Source organism: Amblyomma americanum, chromosome 10, assembly GCF_052857255.1.
Source record: "Amblyomma americanum isolate KBUSLIRL-KWMA chromosome 10, ASM5285725v1, whole genome shotgun sequence".
Taxonomy (NCBI): Eukaryota; Metazoa; Arthropoda; class Arachnida; order Ixodida; family Ixodidae; genus Amblyomma; species Amblyomma americanum.
In genome coordinates this window covers 32,521,954-32,528,786 of record NC_135506.1, presented here as the reverse complement: position 1 = coordinate 32,528,786, position 6,833 = coordinate 32,521,954, and the positions used below count along the sequence as shown (strand labels likewise).

At 45.4% G+C, this 6,833-nt stretch overlaps 1 long non-coding RNA gene across 1 annotated transcript; it reads right to left on the bottom strand.

Moving 5' to 3' along the window:
- Nucleotides 1-295: 295 nt before the first annotated feature.
- On the bottom strand, nucleotides 296-650 carry LOC144107363 (uncharacterized). The gene is made up of 3 exons (XR_013309263.1): nucleotides 594-650; nucleotides 476-507; nucleotides 296-381 (listed from the first exon to the last, which is right to left on the bottom strand). It is a non-coding gene; the product is annotated as an uncharacterized LOC144107363 (long non-coding RNA).
- Between the last annotated feature and the right edge of the window lie 6,183 nt (nucleotides 651-6,833).

Genomic DNA, 6,833 nt, shown 5'->3' with positions numbered 1-6,833 from the left:
TGATGATGATTATGGTGATGATGACGATGGAAGACTAGCTACAATAAAAGCTTTTCATCCTCTTCCTCCTCTGCACAGACTGTACACAGACCACCATGACAGCGGCTATGCAAGATGTTCATTGGCTCAAGATATGATACTCACCTTGCGCCTTGAGATGGTGTAAAAAAAATTTGCACGCGAATAAAATCGTCTGTGCTCTCACGCAAGACACAACACGCGTTTATTTGTAGGTGAACAAACATCAACGACCGGTCTTTTTCATCATTTAGTTGGCCGTCCGAAAAAGCCGTCCCACAACTCCGTCTCACACCCCACAACTCCGAGCACCACAGCTCCCGATCAGTGTTGGATCACTTCAAGCACGGAGTCCTGCAAGTCCTGCGCAAACAAAGCAGCCAGCCTTGTGAAATCAGGGCCGCAAGCAGAAAGCACAGAACTGAGAGGCAAGCGGAGAACGGGGATCTATACACACCGTCTCATTCTCGTTACCAGTCTCAGCTGCCACTGAAAGCAAAGGCAGACGCGTCAGTACATATGCTGCACTCTACCGGCGCATGTTGCAGGCAGCTTGCGGCGTAATTACTACATACCCGTGTGTTTGATTACGATGGGCTTAGTAGGCGTCACAAGAGGCGTCACACCAATCTGCAAAAACACACAAGCAAACAGCGAGTAATGAGAGAAAGTGCAAGCGCACAATAGTTTAGACCCATTTTCAACGGCTTCCACTGCGCTTTTTTTAGGATCAACCTTCTTTCGATACGAATTTTTTCAGTGTTATGTTTTATCTTTAGACGACTCCTATGAAACATCTATGACAAGGACCCTTCAAAAGTGAGAGACATCACAAAATTTTTACGCAAATAGCTTAATGTGTAGGTTTTAATATTACACGTTCTGCTAACCCTGCTGAAGTGGAAAATTGTGTTTTAAGATTTAATAAATGTCGAAAGAAATAATAAAGAAATAGAATTCCAGTATTTGTTTTAGGGGCTGCCTGTAAAAAGATAATTTATATCGCAACAGTTTGTTGTTATACTTCACGTCAGCTAGAACAGTGGATGACATAACATTTGACACTAATCAGTCATGCGCCCGCTGTGGGTTTCACTTTCTAGCGAGGTGATGGCTTATTTGCATACTATCATAAGGAAGGTAATAGCCTGGAACATTCTTATCAATTTACCTGCAGTTGTCATATATTGGCGCAACTACAATGCGCTCAAAAGGTTTGCGAAGCCAAGAACTTAAGAGTAGGAGCTATAAACTGTCTAAGATAGCATATATGCTCATTATATTGGCAGTTGCTTTGTGACTATTTAGTGCAGTCTTGCAAAGGGTCTTTCAAAGAAACGATATCAGCTGTATCCTCTTCTCTGATGCACGATAGTCTAGCCATTTCATGAAGATCGTCACACCGCAGTAACAAATCGTGAATTGCTTCCTTCTTGTTTTGCTGACCTTAAGCAGTTAGTTGCAAATAAATCAGCTTGTATACGTACAGGGAAGCTGTTCCGTGCGAAGCACCAATAAAACACACCTTATTAAGCATCCCTGTATTCGATGAGCGATATCGCCTCTCGGGCAGAGAGGCCGCTCGCGGCTTGGATGGCCCCGGTGACTGGGGCATGCGATCAGGTATAGTCGCCGCTGTCAAAGACTGCAAAGGGCCCAGTGCATGCGTTGTCCTTACGGTCAAGAAGCAGCAGTCGTGAATACAAAGAAGACATGTCATGCTGTCTGCGCAACAATTTACTCCGCAATGACGTGGACACTAAATGAAATGAGCGAGATACACGACAATTTGGGTGAGGCTATAATGTGGAATGTTAGGTGCAGCAGAAGCGGTTTATAGATCATACTTGTTAGGCAATGGCTCAACGGAACAGCAGAACCATGCGGCTACACCATCCCTCAGGCTTTTTTCTTCGAGGCTCGCCTCAATCAGTAACCTTGAAAAGCCGGCTGGCCAATTCTCTCTGAACGCTTCTGTGATTAAAGCAGACCTGCCTGTTTTTGAGGGCTCGTAGTTTTATTGTTTTCCGAAAAAAATAGCATATAAAATAGAAAAGTTAGAAAGAAGGGTGGTGTGCGTGGACAAGTGGTTCAGTATATCGAGCGCGGAAACCTTGCTCGTGTCTTACCTTTGTCGATAACCATTTCCGGCCCCTGACGGTCTTCACTAGGGGAGGTACCGGTTTGTCATGAATGTACTGAAAAATAAATCACATAAAGAGATATTAAGATGATAACTGAACCTTTTGTAATGCTTCATTTACTTGTGCATTCACAGGCTGGCATGCCCAATTTTTCTCCGGTTTACGGAGCTGTGACTCCCTTGAATACGGTAACTACTCAAACAAACTCAAGGACAAAGAATACTGAGAGCCCGAAGAAAACCTGGAATGGAATTGGGCTTGCCCAAGTAAAATTTTAATCCGTATCGATGCCTTGCATTTCACGCCACAAGTGCCGTGACAGTGCGTCGCGCACAAGTCACCAAGCTTTCACAGCAAAGGTGGCGATAAACTGATCGGACATACGTACATATTTTCCTTCCACTCCTGTTCGGCCTACACAGCAGCCATTGCGTCGTCATTAAAAAGCCAGTTCAGCAAATGTCGCAGAAGAATTATCCATATTACTTGGAATGTCAGTTATTCCGGTATCACCCTTCGCGAGCACATAGCAAATGAACGTGGTTGTCAGCACCTCACATTGCTTATTCCAATTGCTTCGCGAAACCACCACTTCTGTGCAGTCGTGAACACCTACCTCACTAAACTCGCCGCACAGCATTATCTACAAATGAGCATAAAAATGACCCAGGCAAGAGGCTCAGTCAGGTCATGAGTTGCACTCCCAGGCCAATACCCTGCTGCGAAATGACAATACACTCGAATTTTAATATCATCAGCAGAAAAACTACGCCTAGCTCGCTATAAATGCATCTTCTCCCATGTGTCTTCCATTAACTGTGTCCAGTGGCAGCTGTGGCCACAATTCACCCTGGAAACCTGGTGATCGCATCCAGCCACCTGACTCTCTGCAAGCCCCTCCTACTCTTGCGTTATCTTGGAGTCCATTCTGTTACCCTAAACGATCATCAGTTATAACCAGTGCGTCAATGCGCAACTGCACGGTAGCCGCGGCCGAAGAGGCAGCCGTAGCTCTAGCGACAGCGGAGGGCTACCGATTAAACAGGTCTCTAACCATGCTCGCAGACTCCCAAGCAGCATGCCGTAACTATCTATACGGCAGAATCAGCCACAACGGGTTCCGAATTCTCCGCTCATGTGGCAACCCCAACAACAACAACCAAGCCAAACACGCGATAGTTTCGATACCGGGTCACACCGACATTACGGGAAATCAGGAGGCAGACAGGACAGCTCGAGGGTACGCAACAAACCGAGCGTCCAACCACCTCACCTCTACAGAGGACCTGGAACCGGTAGACCAAAGCTATGCAGAGATTCTAGACTCTAGAGAGGGACTAGCAAAAAGTATCCGCCCCCACATGAACAGCTAAGCAAGGAGGACGCCATAGCGTGACGACAACTTCCAACGGGAATTTTCCTGTGCTTAAACATGCTAAGTAAAATCTATCCCACAGAGTACGAAAGCGTATGCCCGTGGTGTGGAGATACACCAACTCTATACCACACCACACGGGCATGCCAGAAAGTCGGCGAGCTAACCACAGTAGAAAACCCGAGTGCGGAACAGTGGGAGAGGATGCTTTCCAGCGACATCGTAAAAGTCCAGCAAGGACTAGTAAGACGTGCTCGCAGGTCAGCTACTCTCAGTCGAGCCCTGGACTAAGGGAACCAACCCTGGAGCAAGATGGAAGAAGTCATCTGAAACCGCTATTACCTCTGTAAGATAGAGCAAAATAAACGTTTTACCTACCTACCTCTCTCGTGCTTCGGATCTGTAGTTACTATCTGCCCGAAGTAGATGTATTCCCTTCCCCCCTTTTTTTTGCTTCGTTGCCCGTTGTAAACTGCTGTTACATTGCGGGAGCGTTAAATATTAGGATTTTAATTTTTATATCGACAGTTGTGCTTTTCCTGCTTAGGTCCTCGATTATGGTTTGCAGCTCCTCATCAGCGTTACTAAGTGCAGCAATCTGATCCACAAATCGCAGATTGCTAATGTATTCTGCATTAACTTGTATCCCCAACACTTCTTAATCAAGACCTCCAGTAAACACGCGAAGAGTAGCACTGACGAGATCTTCTCTCCCTGCCGGCATTCTTCATGGTTCTGCCTTTATTACTTTCTATGTAGAGGTATATTTTTGCAGCGCAACTGCTATATATATTTCGCTGTATTCTTCAATACACCTCTTCTACAACCTTGTTGTGTCAACCCTGAATGATTTGAGAGGTTTCGAATGAGGCACATGCTTTCTCGAAATCTATTATAGCTACATTAAAAGATGGTGATACTCTACGCATCTTTCTGTCACATGATTGATGGTGCAAATGTGGTCTATTGTGGAGTAGAGTAGCTTTGCGCATGCCGCCTGGTCAGTTGGTTGCTTTAAGTCTAAAGATTTTCGAAATCTATGAGCGAGTTCCTCGTAAATACCTCGTCGGCAGTTTATAGTAAGCTGATCGAGTTAAAATTTTTCAAGACACTGACATCCACTCTCTTATGGATGAAGGTAGCGTTAGCGTTCTTCCAAGATTCCGGAAGCACGTGTTCGTCAGACATTGTGTACACGGGGGGGGGGGGGGGGGGGGGGAGCAGTTTTTCGAGCACAATTTGCCCAGCGTCATTCTACAGATCTGCACTCACCTGACCCTGATAACTTTAATATAGATATGGTTTATCGCGCCAACCAGGTTTTATGAGGGCCGGCTAATTACTATGAAGTGCACCACAAACAGCACTGAGCACGGAAGTAGTGCTCAAGAGATAAAAAAAAAACGTTGATGTCAGTAAACATGGGGTGGTAAGCAAAAGGTAACATACATTTAGTCGGCAACCTCGCACCGCGTAAGATGAAAGAGGCAAAGAGTAGATGACAGGTGATGATGTCAATTTACAGTGACTAAAGTGAATTTTCCAAGACGATGCACATGTCGAAGCACACACCTGCTGGCACAGCTGTTTCACTTGCCATTCAAAGCTGTGCTTGTGCCCTGTGTACCACTAAAGGGGCCGGAAGTGCCTCTTACAAAACAAACGCGCCGGCAGTCGAAGATCCAGCTTCAGAAGCTACGAAAAAAAGAAGGCGGCGCACTTCCATAGATATTGAGATATGTCCAGAAATTCTCATCTACTTGAGCACAGCCATCAGCTCTCTCTATGAATGACGCGACTAATTCCATTCGAGTTTCTCTATTCAGTAATTTTGTTACCTATGCTCGCATTCAATACGCATGTACGTCTATCAAAATATACCTGTTCAGTTATTATCTGCACCATCAATGTTAAGGACTAATTTTGCCACACATTAAATGGCACTGCACAGGAGTGCGAAAAATTCCCTGCAAGGTAACCAAGTACCGTATAAAGGTTTACGATGTCAAGCTCTGTGAATGCATGCCCCCTCTGGGAGCTTTTTTCTCTGATTGCCATTCGGCAAAGGTACCCGCCGCGGTGGCTCAGTGGTTAGAGCGCTCGGCTACTGATCCGGAGTTCCCGGGTTCGAACCAGACCGCGGCGGCTGCGTGTTTATGGAGGCAAAACGCTAAGGCGCCCGTGTGCTGTGCAATGTCAGTGCACGTTAAAAATCCCCAGGTGGTCGAAATTATTCCGGAGCCCACCACCACGGCACCTCTTTCTTCCTTTCTTCCTTCATTTCCTCCTTTATTCCTTCCCTTACGGCGCGGATCAGGTGTCCAACGATATATGAGACAGATACTGCGCCATTTCCTTTCCCAAAAAAAACAGTTATTATTATTATTATTCGGCAAAGGCACAGTACTAACAGCGGAGCTTTATCGTGCCGCCGGTCTCTATGAAACAGTGAAAATTAAAAAAAAAGTTGCTCTTACTTTTGCCACGGGACTGATGACTGTCCACGGTGACTTGTCCAGACGTGTCTCCTGCGGCGCAGATTTTGAGAGAGTTTTCACAGCAGTCTCGCCTTGTTTCTTATTGCTTGGGGTTGCGGGTACTTTGAATATCTCTGTCGACTTCCGAAAAGAAGACATGATGAGATAGGAGGGGTCAATTATAAAGCACTGTGTTCAACGCTGTGCCTGGCTGCACCGACTGTTCTTTGATCTCTTCGTCGTCGGCTTCGAAGAGCTGCTGAACACTGAAGCGATTCGTAAGTGGATATTCCTAGCGCAAGTGCTTGTTTATATTCAGAAAATAATGAACTCTCTGCAGAGCAGTTGAGGCAGCTCTCTCCTGGCGTTTAACTAGTCGCTGAGCAGTTAATGAGACATTATCAGCGCAAACGAAGAAAAAAAGCCTGACGTCTTTTTCTTTCATTTCTAAATTATGACGCTTCCTTCGGTTTTTAGGATAGAAAAGCTGTGATGAGTAGCATTCAGCTTAGTGCCCTTTATGTGTCTTGCGAGACTTCCGGCTACATCCAAATTGAAGACACTGGCGAAACGAACGATAAAGCCGACTCTTATCTGATCGGACGACCCAAGAATATATTACGCCATTGACTCGGTGTTCACATCTTTTATTTATTATTTATTTACAGCATATCCTGCAGCGCCGAAGCATTACAACGGTAGAGCGTGTACAAATAATAAAAACAACACAAAGAAACAAACAGCACACAATTAAGAGATGATGAGTATATAAAAGAGATATTCTCAATTTAAGACCTGTTATAATATCCACGAGAACAA